The sequence below is a fragment of the Phascolarctos cinereus genome, unplaced genomic scaffold (assembly GCF_003287225.1).
Source record: "Phascolarctos cinereus isolate Bilbo 61053 unplaced genomic scaffold, phaCin_HiC Scaffold_1;HRSCAF=81, whole genome shotgun sequence".
Lineage (NCBI taxonomy): Eukaryota > Metazoa > Chordata > Mammalia > Diprotodontia > Phascolarctidae > Phascolarctos > Phascolarctos cinereus.
The window spans coordinates 136,065,378-136,091,614 of NW_027555514.1; positions in this window are offsets into that span (position 1 = coordinate 136,065,378).

The following is a 26,237-nucleotide window of genomic DNA, read 5'->3' on the forward strand; positions in this document are numbered from 1 at the left end:
GATGCTTCACAAATCTACTGATCCTGCTCCAGTTTCTCTGCTAATTCCCAATCTCAAATTTTCAATTGCTTTACATGCATCTTGAAATGGATGTCCAGTAAAACATCTTAAACTCAACATGTCCAAAATTGAACTCATTTCCCACCCCCCAGACTTTCCCCCCTTCTAACTTCCCTCTACATTCTAAATCTAGAGAGTAATACCACCCTCTTAGATCCTTAGGCTTTCAACCCAGGTATCATTCTCACTTCCACACTATCTCTCACCCTCCATATACACTCTGTTGCTAAGGTCTATAGATTTTACCATTGCAACATTTCTTGTATGTGCTCCTTTCTCTCCTCTCACACAGCCACCACTTTGGTGAATATTTTTTTTTTTACCACCTCACGCCTTCACTATTGCAGTATCTGCTGGTGGCTCAGCCTGCCTCAAGTCTCTTTCCCACTCCAGGCCATCCTCCATCCAGCCACCAAAGTGATGTTGTTAAAGCACAGATATGATCGTATCACCATTCCCCTCTACTCCATAAACTCCAGTGGCTCCCTATCACTTCCAGGATCAGATCCTCTGTTTGGCATTCAAAGTTCTTCATAACCATAGTACCCCTTACCTTTGTGGTCTTCTTACACACCTTTGTGGTTGTGTGTGTGTGTGGACATACCCATACACACATGTATACACACACAACTCTCTATATATTTCTCTGTTGTCTTCACATTTTGATTGTAAGTTCCTTGAGGGTAGGTAATGATCTTTTGCCACTTTTTGTATTACCCGTGCCTGGCACGTAGTAGTCGCTAATTAAATGTTTATTGTTTGAATGATTCATTTGCAAATTTACTATTTAGAATCAACTTATAAAAAAAGTTGAAAAGGGAATGTCAAACAGTTAGTCAATAAACATTAATTAGGCATCTACTATGTGTCAGGTACTGTGCTAAGCATTGGGGATGAAAAAAAAAAAGCAAAAGATAGTTCCTATCCTTGAAGAGTTCACAATCTAATGAGGAAAACAAACCTGTAAATAATTGTACAAATAAGATATATACATATATACACATATATATGTACATACATATATATGTGTATATATATACATATATATAATATAAAAAATATGCTGTTGAATGGCTGTACTCTGGACAGAATTCATGCTGATAGTGGAACAAATCAGCTTTAGGTACACTTCTTAATAGGGTATTACTAATTCCTTTTATGAGTGTTATCAACAGAGGTCAGTTGCTATTTTGTATAGATGCTTGAAATTTGGGGAGGTGGCTATATAGCTTTATAGCTAGACTCCAAAACCAGAATACCTGCCTATAAACTAATATTGAAACTTTTACCTATGGGATTTATTGTACTTTCTTATTGTTATTTAAAGAAAAGTTTGCTATGGCTTTTGTGTAAAAAGGTATGACTTTGACTGTCCTTTATAATGTGCATGTGTCATACATACTGCACACACACACACACACAACCACATATGAATAAACTTTTAAAAAAGTTTACTATCTTATTTTTTCCCAGTTACATGTAAAAACAATTTTAACATTCGTTTTTAAAATTTTGAGCTCCAAATTCTCTCTCTCTCTCTCTTCCTCTCACCCCCCTCCTCAATGAGAAGGCAAGCAATTTGACATAGCTTATACATGTGCAATCATGTAAAACATATTCCTTTATTTGCCATGTTGAGAAAGAAAACAGAAATAAAGCCCAAGAAAAAGTAAATAAAATTATACTTCCATTCACATTCAGACTCTATCACGTCTTTCTCTGGGGATGGATAGCATTTTTTATCATAAGTCTTTCAGAATTGTGGATCATTGTATTGCTGAGAACAGCTAAGTCATTTACAGTTGATCATTGTACAATCTTGCTGTTTTTGTACAATATTGCTGTTAGCATGCACAGTGTTCTGGTTCTGCTCATTTGACTTTGTGTCAATTCAGGTAAGTCTTTACAGATTTTTCTGAGAGTACTCTGCTTATCATTTCTTGGAGTACAATAGTATTCGATCACAATCACATAGCACAATTTATTCAGCCACTTCCCAACTGATAGGCATCCCCTTAATTTTCAATTCTTTGCTACCACATAAAAAGCAGCTACAAATATTTTTGTACATATGAGGCCCCCACCTTTGTCTGTTTGGCATACAGATCTAGTGGTGATATTGCTAGGTGAAAGATACGTATGGTTTTAAAGCCCTTTTGGCATACTTGCAATTTGTTCTCCAGAATGGTTGAATCAATTCAAAACTCCACCAACAGTGTATTAGTGTCCCAGTTTCCCCACATTCACTCCAGCATTTGTCATTTTTCCTTTTCTGTCACATTATCCAATGTGATAGGTATAAGTTTTTTAAATTTGCATTTGTCTAATCAATAGTGATTTAGAGCATTTTTTCTTGAGTATAGATAGCTTTGATTACTTCATTTGAAAACTGTACATTCATATCCCTTGACCATTTATTAATTGGAGAATAGCTCTTATTTTTATAAATTTGACTCACTTCTCTATATATTTGAGAAATGAGGCTTTTTATCAGAGAAGCTTTATCAGAGAAAATTTCCCGTTTATCCTATTTTGTCTTTTCATTGTATTCATCCTCAAAAGTGTTTTGTTTCTGACTATTTCCTCCCACATTCACCCTCTCTTCTATCAGCACCCCTCCCTCCTAGCTCCTCCCCTTCCTACTTTCCTAAAGGGTAAGATAGATTTTTATCTTCAATTGAGTATGTATGTTATTCCCCTCTTTGAGCTGGTTCTGATGAGAAAGTTGAAGTGCTCCTCCCTATCTCTTCTATCTTCCTCTCCATTGTAAAATCTTTTTCATGCCTTTTTCAAGGTGAGATAATTTACCCCATTTTACTTCTTCCTTTTCTTTTCTGCAGTGCATTCCTTTTTCTCACCACTTTATGTGTTTTAGATATCCATTTTTTTAAATGACCAATTCTATTTTTTTTAAGGCAGTTGGGGTAAGTGACTTGCCCAGGGTCACACAGCTAAGTGTCAAGTGTTTGGTTTGATGTCAGATTTGAACTCAGGTCCTCCTGACTTCAGGGCTGGTGCTCCATCTACTGCCCCACCTAGCTGCCCTGCAATTCTACTTTTTTAAGGAGTTATTTTCTTCAGTGAATTTTTATGCGTCTTTTCCTATCTAGCAAATTCCACTTCTTCAGGAATTCTTCTCTTCAGTGTGTTTTTGTGCCTCTTTTACCATTTGGCTTATTCTATTTTTAAGGTGTTAATTTCTTTGGTATTATTTTGTGTGTCTCCTTTAGCTGTTTACTCTTTTTTTTTTTTTAATGATTTTCTTGCACCTCTTTAATTTCTTTTCCCAATTTTTCCTCTCACTCTCTTATTTGATTTTTAAAATTCTTTTTAACTTTGAATTCTCTTTGGTCCTGAGACTAATTCACATTTTTCTTTGAGGCTTTGAATTTTACGGTGTTCATTTTGTTGTCTTCTTCTGAGTTTGTCCTTGGTCTTTCCTGTCACCATAGTAACTTTCTGTGGTCAAGCTCTTATTTGTTGTTGTTTGCTTCCTTTTTCTTGACTTTTAATTTTTTGTTAAAGTTGGATACTGTTCCTGTGACAGAGGGGGCATTGTCCCTAGTTTTAGGTTTTTTCTGTAGCTGTTTTCAGAGCTGGCTCTGGGGGTCTGTAAGCTTTCAGTTTTTCCAAGGTGGTACAATCTAAGAAGACGTGTATTTACTACTATTCTGGCTTGTGAGCACTCTTTTCCACTTTGGAATTGTGACCAGGGTCCCTGCTCCCTTGTATCTACAAGCTCTGATATACTCATTCTCTTCCCCACCCTGGGTTTGCGAGCTGGGACTGTGACCTAGAACTTTGCTCTGGGTCTGCATATGGGCAATGCAATAGAGTCCTGCATCTGGTACCAGCAAAGTGACCCCTGTAATCTCCTTCTGAGCAGTTGTCTGACCCTCTTACCATTTGTAGGATGAGAGCTCTTGAAGCCACTGCTGCTGATTCACTGGCCTTCAAGGCCTGGGGTGGGGCTGCCTGTGTTAGACTGCACTTCATGTTTAGCCTAGTGTGACAGTCTTCTCTTGCCAACCTTTTAAGTTGTCGTGTGCTGGAAAATTGATTCACCCTGTCTTTTTATGGGCTCTGCTGCTCCAGAATTTGTTTTGAGGTCTTTATTTAAAGTTATTTGGAGGGGAATTTAGGGAGAGCTCAGGCAAGTCCCTGTCTTTTCTCTTCCATCTTGGCTGTACCCCTGAAGACTGATTTTTAACATGGTTCATAGAATTACTCTCTCTGTAGTTTAGTGTTCTTTTATTATGTATTGATTGATTTCACAAAAAGAGATAACATATAGTTCTTACTCAGAAGCCCTATCATTGAAAGTTATGCTATAAAGCAAAGAAAAATAAAATATACCAGCCAGAGAAGTAGAATATGTGAAAGGGCTGAGATTTTAGGGATTATGTTTGTATTTCTATACCATATAGTTTATAGATCTCTCTGGGCATGAATTTTACTCATCTCTGAAATTAAATTTGCCTGAGGTTGCTATAGAACCCCAAGTATTATGTTTATAGAGGGAGAAAAGAAAATTTTTATACCAAACTGAAAGCCTATGGGGAAATTTTAGGTAATCTTGCAAAAATGTTCAATTAATTGTAAATGAGTATTGGAAGACCTTGGTTTTATAGGTTTCATAGGGATAAAAAAGACTTGAAAATGTCATTTCCCAATTTGTCATGATGCTATTCATTCAATATGCATTTAGAGCTACTGGAGTAACATAGTTATATTTGTGCTTTAGGAAAATAACTTTGGCAGCTAGATGGAGGATGGATGTGAGGAGAGGCTTCAAGCAGGCAGACCTATCTATAGATTATTGCAATGGTAGTCCAGGTGTTGAGGGCCTTTACCAAAGTAAGTCACATTGTCACAGGAGAGAAAGAATCATATGTAAGAGATGCAAAGGTGAAATCAACTGACCTGGCAACAGATATGGGGAGTGAGAGATAGTGAGGAGTCAACAATGATTTCCATGTTGCCACTGGGGAACTGGGAGGATATTGATGCTCTCTCTGGTAATGGGGAAAGCAGGAGAGGGGAGAGGATTTAGGGGAAAAGATAATGAGTTCTGTTTTGGACATGAGCTTAGTATGTTTATTGAATATCTGTTCTGAGATGTCTGAAAAACAGTTGGAGATGCAATATTGGAGGTCAGCAGAGAAATTGGGGCAGGACTGGTAGATTTAAGAATTAGCAGCATAGAGATGGTAATTAAATCCATGGAAGCTGATGAGATGACCAAATGCAATAGCATAGAGGAAGAAGAGGGCCCAGGACAGAACCTTCTTGGACACCCATGGTTAGTTTTGACCTAGTTAAAGCAACAAAGGTAAGTGGGAGTGATTTTGACCTACCCTCACATAAGTTTTGGCCATAAATTAGATTTTGGGTTGAGATTTAGATACATTTAAATATTTACCATCTTTAATCCTTTAACAACAAATCTGTATATATGAATACATAAGAAGGCATGTTGACTGTCACAGCTCTAGATCATCCAGCGGGAGACAAGGAGCTAGAGATTTAGGTAGTAAGGAGGATGTAGAATGGGAGGGTAACAGCAAGGTATCTTTAATAAGCCTCTGCTTGAAACTGATTTTTACAAAAGATTCATGAGAGAAGAAACCACACATATTTTTGGTTACTTTTACTTTGCTTATGTTTTTCTTTTTAAAATATTCATTGTTATGAAATTAACAAACATCAACAAACACGAATACTTCAAAATATAAAAGAAAACAAAAAGCATTTTATTTGAAAGTATATTTCTGTTACATACAGTTTTAAAGTGTATATTAAATTTAACACAGGAATAGCAAAATCACTCTAATCATTTGTGTCTCTTTTGAGTGCTTTCATATTTTTAAATTGTATTTTTAAGAGTTTATTTATGCCCATTCATTCCTCTTTCTTTAAAATATTTCTATTATTATAAATAACAAGTAAAACAAATAAATATAACTAGGAAAATCAATTCAAGTCATTATCCATATCAAAAGGTATATATCTCATTCCACACCTATAGCCTTCTACTTCTCTTCCAAAAGGTGGTAGACATGATTCATCATGTGAAATTATAATTAACCATTGCATTGATCAGAGTTCTGAAGGCCTTTATAAGTATTTTCATTTACATTGCTGTTGTGAAAATTGATCAGCTTCTGCTCATTTTACTCTGTGTGAATTTATTACAGCTGTCTCAATTATCTATGAATCTGTCATATTCATTTGAATTTGATAGCACAGTAGTATTCTGTTACATTTATATAGAATGTATGAATTTATAATTCAATAGAATGAAATGCAATAATATTCCATTTCATTCATATATCACAATTAGTTCATCCATTTCTCAACTGCATGAATTTTGTTTCAAGTTCTTTTCTGTAAAAAAAAATGCTGCTATAAATATTTTTCCTCCATTAGGTCCTTTCTTTCCATGTTTGACCTCATTAGGGAAATGCTTTTAATAGTGGTATTACTATACTGGGTCAAGGATATGCAGAGTTTAGTGGCTTTTGGGGGATTGTTCCAAATTGTGTTCCACTGTGTTTGGATCATGTTATAAGCTTAATGAGTAATGGAATCATAGTTTTAGAAATGGAAAGAACATTTAATTTAATTTAAATCTAACTCCCTTATTTTATAGAAAAACTAGGTAGAGAAAAGTCGAATTTCTTGCCTAGGGTTTTATAATTAGTTATTGCTGAAGTTGAACACATTTGCTCTCAGTTCAGCACTTTGTTTAATATTGAATACTGGTTTGGTTAATATCAGTTATTATATTTGGTGATACATACACACATACATACATACACACACACACACACACACACACATATATATATATATATGTATAAATTTTCCAGCATTTTGGTATAAAAGTAGGAATTTTTATAGAATTCCCTAAACTCCCATTTTGTAGACCTTTTTGGTTTTACACACTACAAAAACAGCTTTTTGACCTCATAGTCTGACCTCCAGCTAAACATTCAGGTTTTCAGACAGTTATAAATCTATAGTTATTGCCAGTTAAAAAACGAATTTTGGCTGACTTTGACACTAGCTATTTTAGGCCTCCCAGAAAAATCGAAATCATAGTCCTGTTATGAATATATTCTTCAGTAAGTGAACAGATCAATTTTGTGCACAGGAAGATGTAGGCACAAAATATGTCTAAAAAGTCATCAATGAAATGTTATATAAAAATGAATGATTTGTTCTTTCCAAGTTTTAACTTTAATATGATTCCTGGATATACTTGTGGATTGCCTCAAAATATGGAAACAACACCTTTCAGAAACACCTAGTGGGACTAGGAACTGAAGTGATGAATATTTAAAGATGTTTTACTTTGTCTTTCAATTATATGGGTTCATAGCGTATTTTTTGTTACTAGAGCTAAATCTTATAAGTGTTGGCTATTCTTCTAAGGCAACAGTCCAGAATTGCTTGGGTCTTCATATGTTGGAAATGAGAGTAAAATTACAGTAACATAGAATATACAGCATTATTAATTTAAAGATGGATATTATGAATCTTTAGTGAATGTCACCATTGTGCCAAGTTCCTGAATGAGGGTCCGTATTCATTTTAGTCTCCTTGGGTCTTATTATTTGGGGACTCATAGAATTTTATAATTAGAAGGGAAGTGAGCAATCATTTAGCCCTACCCCCTCATTTTACAGATGAGGCCAGAGAAATTATAGATTTAGCTAAAGGATTATTTGAGACTCAAATCCAAGATTACTGATGTCCAGTTCAGCACTTTTTGTACTATATCAATCCAACTATATAAAGGAAATACATAGCATATGCTAAATAATTTATAATCTTAATGGATAGGTACTTTGTACTGGCACCATAATTTACAAATATCATTTTCTCCTGAAGGGATTGAGCACAAGCGATATTTTGGTTGTTTTTGTTTTTGTTTTTGTTTTTAGAGTTCACTGAGTGTAGTCCTGGGAGTATTTTTAGAGTTCACTGAGTGTAGTCCTGGGAAAGATAAGGGAGGGCTAGTAGATTAGGGGAAGTTTTATAGATGGTACATGCAAATTTCAGCAAAACATTTAACAATATCCCACCTATGGTAGGGTTAGAGGTTAGTATAGTTTTTCTAGGTGTTTGACTCAGGGTTGAACTAGAATAGGCGAAAGGGCTAAATGTTGAATACCTTAAGTAGCTGCTAGAAGATTATTCTGAGATAGTCAAATGATGTATTTGAAAGGCAGAAGAATCACCCATGAAGATAGGGAGAAAAGACTATCATACCTAAAGTACCAGAAGGGATTCTGAGAAGCAAAATTCTTTTTTTTTAATATAAAATTATTTATTTGTAGTTTTCAACATTCATTTCCACAAGTTTTTGAGTTCCAAATTTTCACCCCATCTCACCCCTCCCCCTACACCAAGATGGCATGCATTCTGAATATTCCTTCCCCTAGTCTGTCCTCTTTTCTTTCTCTCCCCCCTTCTCTTACCCCCTTCCCCTTCTATTTTCCTCTAGGGCAGGATAGACTTCTGTACCCCATTTCCTATATTTATTTCCCAGTAGCATGTGAAAACATTTTTTTTGAACATATGTTTTTAAAACTTTAGGTTTCAAATTTTCTCTCTTCCTCCCTCCCCACCCACCCTCATTGGAAAGGCAAGCAACTCAATATAGGTTGTACATGTGCAGTTATGCAAAACACTTCCATATTAGACATGTTGTGAAAAACTAACTCTATTTCCCTTAATCCTGTTGTGCCCTCCCATTCTTTCCTTTGACCCTGTTCCTCCTCAGAAGTATTTACTTCTGATTACACCCTTTTCCAATCTGCCCTCCTCTCTATCATCCCCTGCTCTCTTGTCCCCTTCTCCCCCTATTTTCTGTAGGGTAAGACAATTTCCATACCCAATTGAATGTGTATGTTATTCCCTCCTTAAGCCAAATCCTATGAGAATAAGATTCACTCATTCCCTCTCACCTTCCCCTTTCCCCTCCACTGTAAGAGACTTTTCTTTTTGTTTTTTTTGTGAGATAATTTACCCATTCTACCTCTCCCTTTCTTCTTCTCCAGTATAATCCTCCTCATCCCTTAATTTTATTCTCCAGATATGACCCCTTAATCTTCAACTCACCCTGTGCCTTCTATCTATCTATCTATCTATCTATCTATCTATCTATCTATCTATCTACACATATAATTTTTTTCCTCCAACTACCCTAATACTGACAAAGGTTCATGAGTTAAATATCATCTTTCCATGCAGGAATGTAAACAGTTCAATCTTAATAAGTCTCTTATGATTTCTCTTTCCTGTTTACCTCTTCATGTTCCACTTGAGTCCTGTATTTGAAAGTCAAATTTTCTATTCAGCTCTGGTCTTTTCATCAAGAATGCTTGAAAGTCCTCTATTTCACTGAATGACCATTTTTTCCCCTGAAGGATTATACTCAGTTTTGCTGGGTAGGTGATTCTTGGTTGTAATCCTATCTCCTTTGCCCTCTGGAATATTATATTCCATGCCCTGTGGTCCTTTAATGTAGAAGCTGCTAAATCTTGTGTTATCCTGATTGTGTTTCCACAGTACTTGAAGTGTTTCCTTCTGGCAGCTTGTAATATTTTCTCCTTGACCTGGGAACTCTGGAATTTGGCTATAATATTCCTAGGAGTTTTCCTTTGGGGATCTCTTTCAGGAGGAGATCTGTGGATTCTTTCAATTTATTTTGCCCTCTGGTTCTAATATATCAGGGCAGTTTTCCTTGATAATTTCTTGAAAGATGATGTCTAGGCTTTTTTTTGATCATGGCTTTCAGATAGTCCAATAATTTTTAAATTCTCTCTCCTGGATCTATTTTCCAGGTCAGTTGTTTTTCCAATGAGATATTTCACATTGTTTTCTAATTTTTCATTCTTTTGATTTGTTTTACAGTGTCTTGATTTCTCATAAAGTCACTAGCTTCCAATTGCTCTATTCTAATTTTTAAGGAAGTATTTTCTTCAGTAATCTTTTGGACTTCCTTTTCCATTTGGCCAATTTTTTTTTAGGGCATTTTTCTCCTCATTGGCTTTTTGGACCTCTTTTGCCATTTGGGTTAGGCTATTTTTTAAGGTGTTATTTTCTTCAGTATTTTTTTGGGTCTCCTTTAGCAAGCTGTTGACTTGTTTTTCATGATTTTCTTGCATCACTCTCATTTCTCTTTCCAGTTTTTCTTCTACTTCTCTTACTTGCTTCTCAAAATCCCTTTTGAGCTCTTCCAAGGCCTGGGACTGATTCATATTTTTCTTGGAGGCTTTGGATGTAGGAGCTTTGACTTTGTTGTCTTCTGGTTGTATATTTTGATCTTCTTTTTCACCAAAGTAAGATAATATAGTCTGACTCTTTTTGCACTGCTTGCTCATGATCCAGGCCAATTACTTGAGTTTTAAATTCTTTGTTAAGGTAAGAGTCTGCTACCAATGTGGAGAATGTACTGTCCCAAGCTTCGGGGGTTTGTACAGCTGTTTTCAGAGATACTTGTAGGGACCTGTAAATTTTCAGTTCTTCTAAGGTGGTATGATAAGGGGCGAGGTGTTTACTCCTTTTCTGGCCTGTGACCACAAATATTCCTTTCTGTCCTGTAACTGTGAGGAGGGGTTCCTCTTCACAGCCACTGCAAGCTCCACCACGCCAGCACTTCTCCTCACCAGAGCACTGCTGCCCAAAAACTGTGACTCAGATCCAAACACAGGCAAAGCAAGAGATTCCTCAGTACTGGCAAAGAGATCCCTGCAGTCCCTCTCTGATCAGCCACCAAATTCCCCCTCAGTCTGTTGTCTGGAAGCTCGGGAAGCAGCTGCCCCCCTCAGGGACACAGTAGTGGGGAATGGAGCTGAGATCCCCCCTTCCTTTCTCAGCACTGACAGAAACAGACTTTTCCCATTGATCTTCTAAGTTGTCTTTGGTATTAGTGGATTGAGGAGTCTGGAAACCTCCACAGCTGCCCGAGATTCAGTCATCTGAGGCCTGCTCCAGGTTCGCTGTGGCCTGTGCACCCACGGTGCACTGCGCTCCCAGCCCGGCATGATTCACCTTTCTGATCAATCATCCAGGTTTTCTTGGGCTGGAAATTTGTTTCACTCTGTCTTTTTGTGGGTTCTGCTGCTTCAGAATTTGTTTAGAGCCATTTTTTATGAGTATTTGGAGGGGTTTGGGGGAGAGCTCCCAGCAAGTCACTGCTTTCACTCTGCCATCTTGGCTCTGCCCCGACCCAGAAGCACAATTCTTAAGAGTGAAACATGTATCAGTTGAGAAGAGGGGAGCCATGTGTTAGATTCCATTTTCCTCCAAGAATGATGATATACCTTTGGTTTCCTACTTTGAGATTTGGAATAATCATTTGAAATTATTTAGAAAAGGCTGGTTTATACAAATAAAAATATACTTAGCTTAAACTAGTAGTTTTAAATAAAAATCTATAATATTTTTAAGGTATATGAAAGGTATATAAAGAGGGGAGGTATGCAAAGAGTAATGGGACTTTTTGGTTAGAAGATCTGGGTTCTGGTTCAAGGTATCATTCTTAATAGCTTTGTGACCATGGACAAGTTATCTAGTCTCTCTAAACCTTAACTTCTTACCTATAAAATGATGGATACCTTATAGAGTAGCACAATAAAAAAGAGTGCCGAACTTGAAGTCACAAAACCAGAATTCAAATCCTGGGTCTGCTACTTAATACCTGTGTTACCTTGGGCAAATCACTTGCCCTCCCTGGGCCTCTCTTTTCTCATCTGTAGAATGATGGGGTTACACTAGATAACCTCTAATGTCCCTTCCAGGTATAGATATATAATCCTAGGTTTATAATGAGGAAAGTTCTTTGTAGACATTTAACCGTATATATGAATGTGAACTCTTATTAGAATTATGTGTGTATATTTCTTGAGAATTTTCCTACTTAAAAAAGTTGTAGTTGTTTTTATTTTCATTTATAAATTTGTTTTTGTTTGGTACCTTGAGTTTAGTTTCAATATGGCATAAGTTGTACAGAACATTTGATTAGACCAAATATGAGATACATTTAACCATCTTAAAGTATTAGTCAATCCTAGATAATTAGCTAAAAGAAATTGTCTTTCAACATTCAAAATTAATATAAGGGGTGAATATTCTTAATGTCCTAAGAAATGTTTGATACAGTTGACTGAATGAATAGTTTTTTTTTAACTTAGTGCAGTTATTCCTTCTACATTGTGACTTTCCCCATTACAGTTTTGATATATTGCATGTGAGTATAAGAAATTAAATGGGTAATTTTAGGAAGTTTTGTAGAAGCTGCAGATGACATACAAAGGCTATCAGGTGACAAAGAAAAAGTTTAGAAACTCAGAAATGCATAAAATATGTGTACAGTGCTGTGTAATATTAATATATTTTATCTTTTAATACCATAAATATACACAATTTCTTTTTTAAAGTTAAAATAAGTAAAAGTTAAAGTTTGCAAAAAGAACACAAAAGCCAGGAGATTACACACAAAGGCTTGTATTTTTACTTAACATTAACCTACAAGAGCCTATGACCAAATACTTAACCCAAATTTTACAGTAAGATACTGTAAACTCTCCATAAAGGAAAAAAGAGAAAAAAATCAGTTTTCTTCTCTGGTACAAAGGGAGGTCCAAACATTTTATGCAGATTTTTCAGATCATGGGGATGCTGTGTCCCTAACCTCCACCATGAGGAAGAGATAACTGTAGTTGGTTAGGAATGATATATGTAGAACAAAGAGCATACCAGACTTTTTCTAAATGAATGTTTTCTTAACTAAGTGGAATATTAAAAATCTATAGCCCACCAGATTCTTCCAATTTGCCAGGAAATCATTTTCCTTCTACTGTAGAGCATATTTGAATTTTGCCCAAAAAACAGGGGGAAAAAGAGAAAGAATTATAATGGAAATGTAGCTAAATTCTTCAATGTAATAAATTGGCACCAAGCTAAACTCACATTGATGCTGATCATTTGGCATGTTTCCATCCTTTTAGACTCTTTTATTATTCCCTTCTTTTTGGACATAGAAGGATGTATCATATTTTCGTTTTGATCTACTAGACTTTCTAATGCATTTGAGTTTAAGGAATTTATATCAAAGGTGCTTTACTCATAAACATTTAAATCAGAAAAGAGCCAATAAATTGTCAGTATCCTAGTTTCAGGCCAGCTGATGAGCTGGTTTCTTGTTTCTAGCTGTACAGTTTAGTCATATAGTAAATCTCAAACTTTGGTCAGGTGACACCTTTTAGAAACTGTGATATTTTAATTCCATGCAATATGACTGCCTTCTCTGTAATCTTGTATATTCTTCTGTTAGGATTTCTTGTTTGAGTGTTAGGATTGGCTGCTAAGTAGTAGGAAATCCAATAGTTTCTCTAGTGTGGCATGAAAGGAGCAGCTTTTCAGAGATAGTAATGATCTCTGTCACAGGCAGGTAGAAGAAAGCATTATGATGTGGAATTTCAAAAAGTGATAAGCATAAAAATCTTTTCAATAGATGAAATATTCATGATATCAGATGGCGTTTCAGAACTTGAATGGTTTCAAATACCCATCTTTTTTCTTCTGTGTCTTTCATGAAGCAGAGCAAATTGCAGTTCAAAATTATGCAAAGTCCATTGCTAGATGGTAATTTCATGCTGAATTTAATTTTTAAAAATTGAGCAACAAGAAAAGTATAGGGTCTTCTCATTCAGAATTTATTTTACTTGCTAAGTCATTTCCTGTTATACAAATAATTATTATTATAGTCTCTGTAATGATTAGTGTAGTAGAAGTAGCTAGATGTCATGGAAAGTTTTGAACTCTTCAAGTCTGGGTTTGAATCCTGGCTCTGCTCTATATAACCACCATAAGCTTGGATTAATCACTGAACCTGTCAGGCCCTCAGTTTCTGCACAACTAGACCAGTGGTTCTCAAAGGGTATACATCATGAATTATATTGCACATGTACAATGGGGTATGCCCCATAAGGTCATAAGCTTAAAAAGTGTGAGAACCACTAGTCTTGGTCATCTTACTATTTCTTTATGGCTCTAAATCCTATGACCTACACTTAAATCCCATTATCCAATAATAAATTCGGGAAACATAATTTGATGTGAAGTGTTTTTTTATTACACAACTAACTATGGAAGTCTGGCACTGTCAAACAATTGTATTAATTTATAGATTTTTAAAGAAATTACAATTTTAAAATGTTACTTTGAAGTACCATCACAACTGTTATTACACATAATGCTTTAATAATTACTGTCCTAGTAGCAAAGTAGTGACATAGTCTCTATAAATACTATATTTCAATTCTGTCTGCCAGTAATGTCCTAAATTTAGATTAGTTTAATTTGGAACCTGTTTTTCTTATATTTTTGAGTAAGTAATTAATCTCATAAATGAAAAATGGCAAAGCACAAGCAGAAATCAGGAAATTGGTCTGACTCCGGAAGATTATGTATGGCAGAAGAGAACAGACAAGGAAAGGAATGGGAAGGGGACCTTTGGGTATTATAGATCTGGATTAAGTTGAGTGGGTAAGGCTTCTGGTACAGATTGGAACAAATATGTTTGGTGACTAGAGACATAAGGAACTTAGACTCATGGTCCAGAGTAGATAAGTTTCCTAAGGCAAGAAGAGTAGAAGGAAGAAGGACAAAGAAGATATGGGACAAACAAGAGGAGTTAAGGTTGAATGAGCTAGAAAATGTCAGTAGCCTGGTCATGTGGAATAATTGAGCACAGTTACTAGGGATATTCTAGTGTTAGGGGACCCACCAGAAGAAAAGCAAGAGTGCCAGGAGTTGAGATGCAGATGCAGGGAGAAACAAATAGGGAGGTCCCAGGAAGGCACCATAGGGTCAAGCGGCATGGAAAAGGATGGAGTTAAGGTTGGTAATGGAATAAAACCTAAGCTATTCTCTAAAAATAATAAGGAACTGGTGATTAATATTTTAGCAAGATTTTGCAAAATTACTTTGGGGATTATAATATATATCTACATGTGCATATAAATATACATATACACATGTATTTTCATGTATATGTATATATATATATATACATATATATATATATATATATGTTTAGACACACACACACACACATAGAGACACAGAGAGAGACATATGCACAGACAGATAGACATTGTGTCTCATTATATTTCCTAGAGTGGAAACACAATGAAAGCTTTGACATGTTTTGTTTCTGATTTGGTTGCCTTTGGCTGCCTGGTACCTCCCAAGGGCTCATTATTTTTGAATTGTTGTGGATCAGCTTTAACCATAACCACGTGGCTTAGAACTCTCAAGCTCAAGCAGATCCTCTAGTCTCAGCCTCCCCTAGTAGCAGAATTACAGTAATGCGCCACTGGAGTGGGGGGGGGTTTATAAAATATTGATGACATTATTAAAAAAAAAGTGTCCTTGGGGCCATTTTATTTGGAATATGCCTACAAAATTATGTTGGTAATTTTAGCATGTGAAGTTTAATATAACTGTATTTTTCCTCCAATGTGGGGATGGGGAAGGGAACATGCACATACAATGAAAACAAACCTAGATTTGGATTTCAAAATCCAAACTTTAAAAAATATTTAACTCTAAAAATAGTTAAATCAGAATTAGTATTCTCAGTAACAAAGGATTATTTCCTTTACAAAAAATTATTACAGCAGTTATTAAAACAGAGAGCTATCCTAATTATAAAAATATTTCAATTTATAAATACTTTAATACAACTATAAGTTATGAAAAGATCAAATTATTTGGAGTCATACTAAAAGAACTATCTAGATTATAGGTTTATTATGCCAATGAAATATTTTTTTCTGCTTGAAATTGCAGTCTAAATGAGACACAATTAATAGAATCATGGTGCCAGAGAAAACTTTCAGAAGTGATTGGTTCTGTGTCCTTAGCTGCAGGCAATTTGGGACTAAATTATCCAAGAGAGGTCTTTCAGTCCTATTTTTATAGTTCTTTAATAGCACTATTACAAAATCACCTTTTTCAGGATAAATAAGGTCAGTTCTATTCTTTTAATCTTTCTGTTTGCTCTTTTTTCATTTTTCTTAATCTTCTCAACATATGTGATAAAATATAGAGACTACAACTGGAAAAAGTGGCAGACTTGGTTTCTAATCCTGGCTCCACCACCTAGACTACTCAGTGAAGCCTTTATGATTATAGCAGTGAAAGTCCTATCTCATACTTTTAAAAAAGATTTTTTTTAAGTATAAAGTATTTTTTTCTTCTTCCTACCTCCCACCCCCCCTAAATAGGAAGGAAGGAAGGAAGAAAAGAAGGAAAAAAAGACCCTTGTTTCATTTAAGCATAGTCAAGCAAAATAGGTATCTGCATTAGCTACATACAAAAAATGTATTTCTTGTTTTTTGTGCTAGTCCATCATCTCTCTTTCATGAGGTCGGCAATGTTCTTCATCAATCCTCTGGAATGATGGTAGTGATACTCCTACCAGGCCTGTACCCAAATTGGATAAAAGAATGGGGTACAAGTTCTATATGTACAATCATATTTATAGAAGCTCTTCTTGTCATGGCAAAGACCTGGAAATTGAATGAGTATCCATAGTTTAGGGAATAAGTGAAAAAATCATGATAAAGAATTATAATGGAATAATTTTTATTTAACTGACAAAGGAGAATGGCTTCAGAGAAATCTAAGAAGACTTTAATGAACTAATGCAGAGTGGAGTGAGCAGAACTATAACATTAGTATTGTAAAAATGAACAATTCTGAAAGACTGACAAATTCTAATGCTTTCAATAATGCATTAGTTTTTTTGGAGTCTTGGATCATGGTGCATTGCAGGCTAGTTCCCTCTGTGACTTGAGGTACATAGCTTATACTAAGACTCACATCCATGTACAAAATTAGCAAAGCAATCCTTTTCGCTGTATTTTGCATTCTTCTCAGTACCATTGCACAGGAAACCCCACTCCACCTCACTTTAAAGTTGCATGCCTAAGAGAAAGAAATCCCTAAGAAATTTTGATGATGCACAAATAACTCAAGGTGAGGGATAAAAGGAACCCAATGACTACTGTTCATGCAGGAGCTTACTTGAATCAGTGACTTTGCCCAAACCTTCTGAAATGCAAATCACTTTCTGTAGTATAATATCATTATGTTATAATATGTTATAATATCTGGCTTCCCTAGAACTAAATAAATTGGTGTAATTATCATTGGTGTGACAGGACAGTCTATCATTCTGCCTTAAATGGCCCTCTTCCAAATGAATTAATTTGGGAAGTATGTAGGAAACACCACATGTTCCCCTCCAGTGCTACTGTACTGTAGAAGCCTGCCACTCAATATATCTTTTCAGAGTATGTCAACTTTACCTTCTACCCCTACCATTGTTCAACAGCATTGACTTTTTCAACGTGAACCTATAGAGTAAAATAGCTCCCTATCATCACACACTTTCCTCTTCACCTTTATTCTCTTTGCTCTTGATTCTTCCCCTTCCATCATACCTGTACTAACCTCTTCTCACTGCCATGGAAAGATATCTCACTCTGTGTGTCTCTCTGTGTCTCTGTGTCTCTTTGTCACTCTCTGTCTTTCTGTCTCTGTCTCTGTCTGTCTGTCTGTCTGTCTGTCTCTCTCTCTCTCTCTCTCTCTCTCTCTCTCTCTCTCTCTGTCTCTTTGTCTTCCCCACCCCCCAGAGTTACATTGCTTACCTTTTTCTTTGCTGATGTAAGCCATGTGACTGGGAGACAATGTGGCCTAGTGAAAAAAGCCCTTGGGGCAAGAGTACCTGGGTTTAAATGTGCTTCTGCTGATTCCTATGTGAACTTCGGCAAATCATCTCAACATTCTGAGTGTCAGGTTCCTCATCTGAAAAATAGGACAGGGGTGGGGAGGTTATACTATGTGACTGCTAAAGTTCTATCCTGCTGTGATCAACTGATTAAAAAAAATGACTCTAGTGCTAAGCGTAGTACTTGGCACATAATAGACACTAAATACTAACTAAACAGCTTCTTTGTTGGTAATCAGTCATTTTTGGTTTATTAAGATATGGTAAGCTTTGTTTTGGGTCATATTGTCCAGTACTCACCATATCTAGTGCCGGCTCTGTTTTTGAAAGATATATTCATAATATACTAGTGTGAAGCTTCTGAGTAAGCTACCACCCTTTGGTTTCTTTCATTGCTAGATCTTAAAGATCCTGAGTGTTGTAAGGTGAGATAACTTAATTGCATGAATTATACTTATTATAGTATTTTAGGCATGTGATGAAACTGATGCTACCAATTATTTTATTCTCCTCTCTAAGGAAAATCTGTGAGCTGACTTTCCATTTAGATTCAACTTTTTTATGTCTTCTGATTTTATTTATAGCAAGAATGTTAGTATGCATATGGTGAATTTTATTAAGTAGTATATAATTTTACTGGTCACTGAATCATTTAGAGCAGGGTTAGCAAGCTTTAGCCTGCTGACCAAATCTGGTCTGTTGCCTGTTTTTATACTGCCCAAGAGTTAAGAAGGCTATTATTATTCCCAGAGTAAGTTTATGGGAGTCTGGGCAAGAGTGGTGGTAGTGTCAAAGGAGAGAAAGAGGCATATAGGAGAGATGGTGTGAAGGTGGAATCTTTAGGACTTTGCTACACATTTTATATGGAAGGTGAAAGTATAAGTTGTTAAAGATGATACTTAGGTTGTGATCCCAGTGACTAGGTAGAGAAGTTAGGTAAAGGGTAGGGTTCAGGGAAAAAGATGATGAGTTCAGTTTTGGACATGTTGAGCTCAAGATGTCTATGGGATATTTGGTTCAAGATGTCTTATAGATAGTTGGTGTTACAAGACTGGAAGATCAGCAAAGAGGTTAGGGCTAAATAAGTAGAACTGTAAATCATCTCCATAGAGATGAAATTAAGTCCATGGAAACCAATGAGATCACCAAGTGAAATAGTCGAGAGGGAGAAGAGGGCCCAGCATAGTCTTGTGGGATGATCACCATTAATGGGTATGACCTGTATGAAGATACAGCAAAGTACACTGAGGAGTCATAAGACAGAAGTGTCACAAAACCCTAGAGAGAAGAAAGTATCAAGGAGAAGAAGGTGATTGACAATGTCAAAGACTGCAGAGAGGTCAAGAAGTATGAGGATTGAGAGGACCTTTAGATTTGGCAATTGAGGTTGAATGATGATGTCAGAAGCCAGATTGTAGAGAGTTAAGAAGAGAGTTAGAAGAAAGAAAGTGGAAGCTTCTCTTGTAGATAGCATCATCAAGAAATTTAGCCATAAAAAGAAAGAAGGATATGGAATAATAGCTGGTATGGATTAGTGGATCAAGCAAGGGTTTTCAGAGGGAGAGGGAAACGTCCGGTAGACTGTGAGAGAATAGGGATGATAACAAAAGTAATCTGTTGGAGAAGATGGTATGTAATGAAATCATTTGTGCATGTAGGTAGGGAGTTTGGCTTAGCAAGGATAAGGGCCACATCTTTATGTGAGACAGAGGTGAAGGATTTCATAGTTTTGGAAGGCAATTGAAGGGAGAATAAGGAGGTCTTGGTCTTCAATTTTTTAATTGAAATGTGAAGTAAGGTTCTCAGGTGAGTGGAAGGGGTAAGGGAAGTTGTGGGAGATTTGAGAATGGATGAAAAAGGATGCTGTTTTCCAGTAGTTAATATTTTTTGCTAAGCCTGGCATTTTATTTGTCCATGCTGGGATGGATTAGGTGTTTAGGGAGGATAGCACCTCTGGTGTGAGGGTTGCCAAGCCCTTTTCAGGGCTGCTCATCCACCTTTGGTGTCCCCCTGCTGCCCAAGGGGCTCCAAGAAGTTGTAGCATGCATAGTGGCTACACCCTAGTAAAATTATCTTGGTAGTTGGGCTAAACCTGGTTGAGGGTAACTGAAAGGCCTCAGACCCCTCAGGGGTATCTGCTCTAAGCATGTGGAGACTTCCTAGGCAGAATAGGTGAATGTAAACATTTTGTTTCAATTGACTATGAAGTCGGCAGAAGTAAGTCTTGTGAAGTACTTAGAGCTTGGTCATACACTAGAAATGCCAAGGTCATTCATTGCATCTGGAGACATCACCAGTCATCTTGATTTTTGTCTTCCCCCTAGGATCTGATGACTTTGGAAGAAAAAGTGAGGCTAACAACTTTGTGCTTAAATCCAATTTAAGATCATGTGAAAAGGCATCACCCATACCATTTTACTATTTCATTATTTTCTTATTTTACTGTTCAATAATTTTCTTATTTTACTATTCAAATATTTTATTTTTTTATTATTTTACTCTGCAACTATTTTACCTATTTTGAAGTCCTGTAGTAGCAGGTTAGTGATGAAGCAGAAGGCATGGAAACTGTAGATGCTATAGGCACAACTCTATGCAGGTGTCCCAGGTCATAGGGTCATCTTCTCACTGTACTAAAGTAGCAGTGAGATTTCGTAGCCCCCTGGGTGTCCGAGCAGCCTTCTTAAGCACCACACTGCTCACTTCTTGGCATGAGGAAGGAGTTAGAAAAAGTGCCCTAAAAATTGTCTGCTTCACCTAATCCTGGCCTACTTACCACTGTAGATGTGGATCCCACCCTGTGGTCAAAACAAAGAGAACATGAACAAAAACTTTTGTGAAGATGATTCAACTCAATCATTGGTACATGGAATATGTGCACACTTATCAGCAAGAAAGCCAGCAGACCTGAAAGATGAACAGCTCCTGTTGTGAAAGAACTCAGCAGATATCACATCCAAATAGTAGCCCTGAGTAAAACGGTTGTGAAATGAAGGCCAGCTTACTGAAGTCAGAGCTAGATACACATTTTTTTTTTTTCTGGAGGGACTGCAGTGATGAGGAGTGCTCTGAAGCCAGTGTAGGTTTTGCCATCAAATCTAATCTAGTCAATAAACTTGTATGCCTCCCAGAAGGAGTCAGCAACAGGTTCATGACAATATGATTGCTACTTGAAGGAAAGTGCCATTCTGCCACTGTGTTTATGATCTCATCAAGATGAGCCCTGATGAGGTGAAAAAAAAATTCTATGAAAACCTGGAGACCCTCATTATCAATGTGCCAAAAGAAGACAGGCTTGTGTTTCTGGCTAAATTTAATGCCAGAGTAGTCACAGACTATCAGATGTGGCAGGGAGTCCTTGTGAGGAATCGAGTTGGACACAGTAATAGCAGTGATCGCTTAGTATTGAAGACTTGTGTATCTCATGACCTCATCACCAACACTGTTTTCCATTTACCTAAATGCAACAAAACTTCATAGATTCAACCTCACAGAAAACATTGGCATTTAACAGAGTATGTCATTGTAAGAAGAAAAGATAGACAGGATGTAAGAAGTAAAAAGGCAATGTGTGACACAGAGTGGTGGACTGATCATACCTCTCCAAGCTAGACATTGGCATGCAACACAAAGTGCTGGCTCCCCGGGATGATGACTATCAGAAGACACAGTGTCAATAAATTAGAGTGCTTCTCTATAGTTTGATACTGACTGGGAGGGAAAGCTGAGCCAACACACTGTTGGTAACGGTGGAGCAGAAGAGGAGTGGGCAGCTTTCATAGATTTGGTGTGTAGCACTGCATTTACTAATCTGGGCCAGAACACTTGCAAACCTCAGGATTGTTTTTATGAAAATGATGGGGAAAATTCAGAAGCTACTAAATGAAAAACAAGAACTCTACAGGGTCTCCTAGCAGGACTGTTCATCTGTCTCTAAAAAACAGTGTTTAACTCCTTCAAAAGTAAAATGCAAGCAAAGCTTAGAAAGTTACAGGATTCTTGATTTGGTAAGAAGGCAAATGAAATTCAGTTTTACACTGATAACAACAAGCCAAATCATTTTTATGATGCCATGAAAGTTACTTATAGGCCAAAAACCTTTGATGAATCTAAACTACTCAGTGCTGATGGAGCCACACAGATCATAAGGATGCGATCCCTGGTGAGATGGCCTGAACACTTCCATAGTGTTCTCAACAGACTGATATCAATTGGTGCTAAAACCATTGACCATTTACCTCAGATTGAAGTCAATCCCTCTCTAGCTGACCTTCCAACTGTAGAAATTTTGAATGCCATTAAGCTCCTCTCATGTGGCAAAGCACTTATTGCTGATTCTGTTCCAGCAGAGATTTACAAGGCAGGGAATCTACTGCTTATACAAAAGCTGACTGAAATCTTCTGGGTTATATAGCAAGAGGAAGTTAGCTCATAAGAAATGTGAGATGTGCAAATTTAGAGACATCTCCCTCCAAATGGTGATGAGGACTGTTTGTGCCTGACCTGTAGTAAAGCCTTATGAGCTTGTCCTGGTATAATCAGCCAGAGCTGGACACAATGTACATTGACCTGACATAATGATGTCAGTTTGGTCCTCTTTCAGCATGAAGGACAAAAAAAAAAACACAAAAGAAACAAAAACAAACAACCAAAAGCAAACAACAAAACAATTTTCCATGCTGCAGATCATCTGGCTTTTATAGACCAATTATATAATTTATTTTGGTCATTAAAATTGTACTGTTTTTAATCTTTCTTGATCAAATGTCAATTGCAGACAATTTTCAGGTTTTTCTGAGAACGTCCTACTTGTCATTTCTTATCACACAATGGTATCCCATTGCTACCATATAGAGCAACTTGTTCAGCCATTCCCAAATCGATCGATATCCCCACAGTTTTTAATTCTTTGCCACCACTAAAAGAACTGCTATATTTTAGTACATGTAGTATACATGTAGGCCCTTTTCCTTTTTGGTTTTGTTTGTTTGTTTGTTTTTTTAGATATAAACCTAGTAGTGGCATTGGTTGGTCAAAGGGTGTTGATGGTTTTATAGCACTTTGGTCATAGTTCCAAATTGCTCCCCCCAGTGGTTGAATCAGTATACAACTTTGTGAACAGTATGTTAATATTTTAATTTTACCATATCTGCTCCAAAATTTGTCATTTTCCTTTTGTGTCCTATTAGCCAATCTGATAGGTTTGTGGTGGTAACACAGAGCTGTTTTAATTTGCATTTTTCCTAATCAATAATGATTTAGAGCATTTTTCATATGACTATAGCTATTATTACTTTGTCTGAATATTGCCAGTTCATACCCTTTGACCATTTATCAATTAATTAATTACTCTTATTTCTATAAATTTGACTCAATTTTCAGTATATTTGAGAAATAGGTCATTATCAGAAAAACTTGCTGTAAATTTTTTTTTCACAGTAATGATTACCCACTATATATTTTTCTCTGTACTATTTTCCACCTGTTTATCCTACTCTGTCTCTCTCTCTCTCTCCTTTCACCTTGTCCATTCTCAAGTGTTTTGCTTCTGACTTTTACCTCCCTCAATCTGCCCTCCCTTCTTTTACCCCCATTTCTCTTATCTTCTTTACCTTCTACTTTCCTGTGTGTTAAGATAGATTTCTTCACCCAACTATGTGTGTGTGTGTGTGTGTGTGTGTGTGTTATTCCATCTTTGAGCCAATTCTGACATGAAAATTATCTGACTGTCTTTTAGAACAAAGGATCAACAACAATAACACCATCAACAACAACAACCACCCAGGATTTTTGTTTCTCTTTTACCATTTGGCCTATTCTGTTTTAAGGTGTTTTCTTCAATAGTTTTTTGTGTCTCCTTTACCAAGCTACTCACTTGTTTTTTCATGATTTTCTTGCATCACTCTCATTTCTCTTCCCATCCCCGCCCCCCACTTGACTTAGAAATCCTTTTTGAGCTCTTCCATGGACTGAAGCCAATTCATATTTTTCTTTGGGGCTTTGGATGTAGAAGTTTGACTTTGTTGACTTCTCAGTTTATGTTTTGATCTTTGCTGTCACCATAGTAACTTTCTATAGTTGGGTCCTTTTTCTGCTATTTGTTCATTTCTCAGCCTATTTCCTGATTTTTAAATCTATGATAAAGTGGGACTCTTCTTCTGAAGTGGAGGGTCACAGTCCGAAGCTTCAGGTTTTTTGTGCAGCTGTTTTCAGAGGTAATTCTGGGGACCTGTAAGTTTTTGGTTCTTCCAAGGTTGTATGATCTAGGGAGAGGTGTGTTTACTACTCTACTGTACTGTGCACTGATCTGTGAATGAGCACAAGCAGTCTTTTCTACCCTGGAACTATAACTAGTGCCTGTAAGCTGTGCTGTGCTATGCTTCTCCTTGCTCTGAGACTGAGACCCATACCGAGCATGGGCAATGCAACACAGTCCTGCTTCTTGTGCCAGTGAAAGGACCCCTGTAATCTTCTGTTGGCCAGTTGTCTGACCTCTTCACCATCTATGAACTGAGAGGTCCACAAACTGCCACTGATGCCACTGATTCTGTTGCCCCAAAAGTCTGCTTCTGGTTTGCTGGGGCCCAGTCTGTGCTGGCATGGCCTGCACTGAACTGTGCTCCACTCTCACCCTGGTGCAACAGTTTTTGACTATTGACCTTTTAAGTTGCCTTGGACTGGAAAATTGCTTCACTTGTGGGTTCTGCCACTCTAGAATTTGTTTTGAGGCATTTTTAAAAGTTATCTGGAGGCATTTGGGGGAGAGCTCAAGTGAGCCCTTGTCTTTTCTCCATCATCTTGGCTCTTCCTTTGAAGACCACTTTTATACAATGCTTTCATCTTCCATATCTTTGTGGTCTTCCACTTTGTCGTATTTCACACATTATAAACCCATTTTTTGTTTCTGTCTCATTGTGCTTGCTATTAGGGTGATTTAAAATTGATTGCTTGATGACCTGTTCTAGTAACTTCACAGTTGTCTGATGTTAAACTGACTGGTCTATAATTGCAGTGTTGACCTGTTCAATATGAAGACAAAAATCTTCAAAATGGCTACACAGCTCAGAACAAATGAGATTTATGTGGGATGATTCATCTAGGTGATGTATTCTCCAGTATTTTACTTTATCTGATGAAGAATTAGTATGTTGTTTCCAAAGTAACAGTAGATTTGGAGTCAACAGAGAATTCCTTTTAAATCTTAGCTGTAGGGGCAGCTAGGTGGCATGGTGGATAGAATACTGGCCCTGAAGTCAGAAGGACCTAAGTTCAAATCTGGCCTCAGACCCAACACTTGATACTTGCTAGCTGTGTGACCCTGGGCAAGTCACTTAACCCCAGTTGTCTAAAAAAAAATCTCAGCTGTGATATTACTAGGCTTGTGACATTGGGAAGGTTACTTCACCTCTTTTAGCTTTAGTGTACTTATGTGTAAGATGGGAATCATAATGGTCCTTTCCACAGTGAATTATGATTGTATGAACAATGTATGAATTTCTTTTTGTTATTAAATTATATAATTAAATATAAAATTTTATTTTAAAAATTATGTGTATATAATTTTTCAAGCTGTAGAGTGCTGTATGCATGTTCTCTATTATTGTTTTTGCTACTTTTGCTTTCTTACCATATGTAGGATACTATATTGTTATAGTGTGAATAAAGCAAAATAACACATGGAACTTTGTCTTTCTAATAACAGGGAAGAAAAAAATAATAATAGGGAAGAAGGAACAAAGCATAAAAAAAAGCTCAAGTAACATATTGCAAAATTTAAGCTATTGTGATATTTGGAATATTTACCTAAGTGCTGAGGAGATAATACAGTGATTAATCGGGTCCAGACTCATCAGGAGTGGCCCTGTTAGGAAGGTAAGAAGAAGGGAGAAGGGAATAAGCATTTATATAGTGCCTACTAAGTGATAAGCACTGGGCATAAGCACTTTACATATATTATCTCATTTAATCCTCATAAAACCCTGTGAGGTAAAATGCTATAAATATCCCATTTTATAGTTGAGGTAACTGAGGCAAATAGAAGGTAAGCAACTTGCCCAGGAGGACAGAGCTAATAAGTATCTGAGACTGGATTTGAACTCAAGTCTTCCTGAGTCCAGGCCTAGTATCCTATTCACTGAGCCACCTACCTGCTTCCAGGTGATCATTTATCATTGCTTTGACAAAAGGTAGTTGTATGAATTGACTGAGAGGAGGGGAAAGAGCTTATTTCAATGTCTTATAAAAGTTTGTACTAGGAAAGTGTAGCTATTCCTTTTCATGTTTAATTGGTTGATTTCTGTAGTAACTGTTATGGAAAATAAGATCTGGCAAGGAATGGGAAAAAATTAAATGAGTACATAGC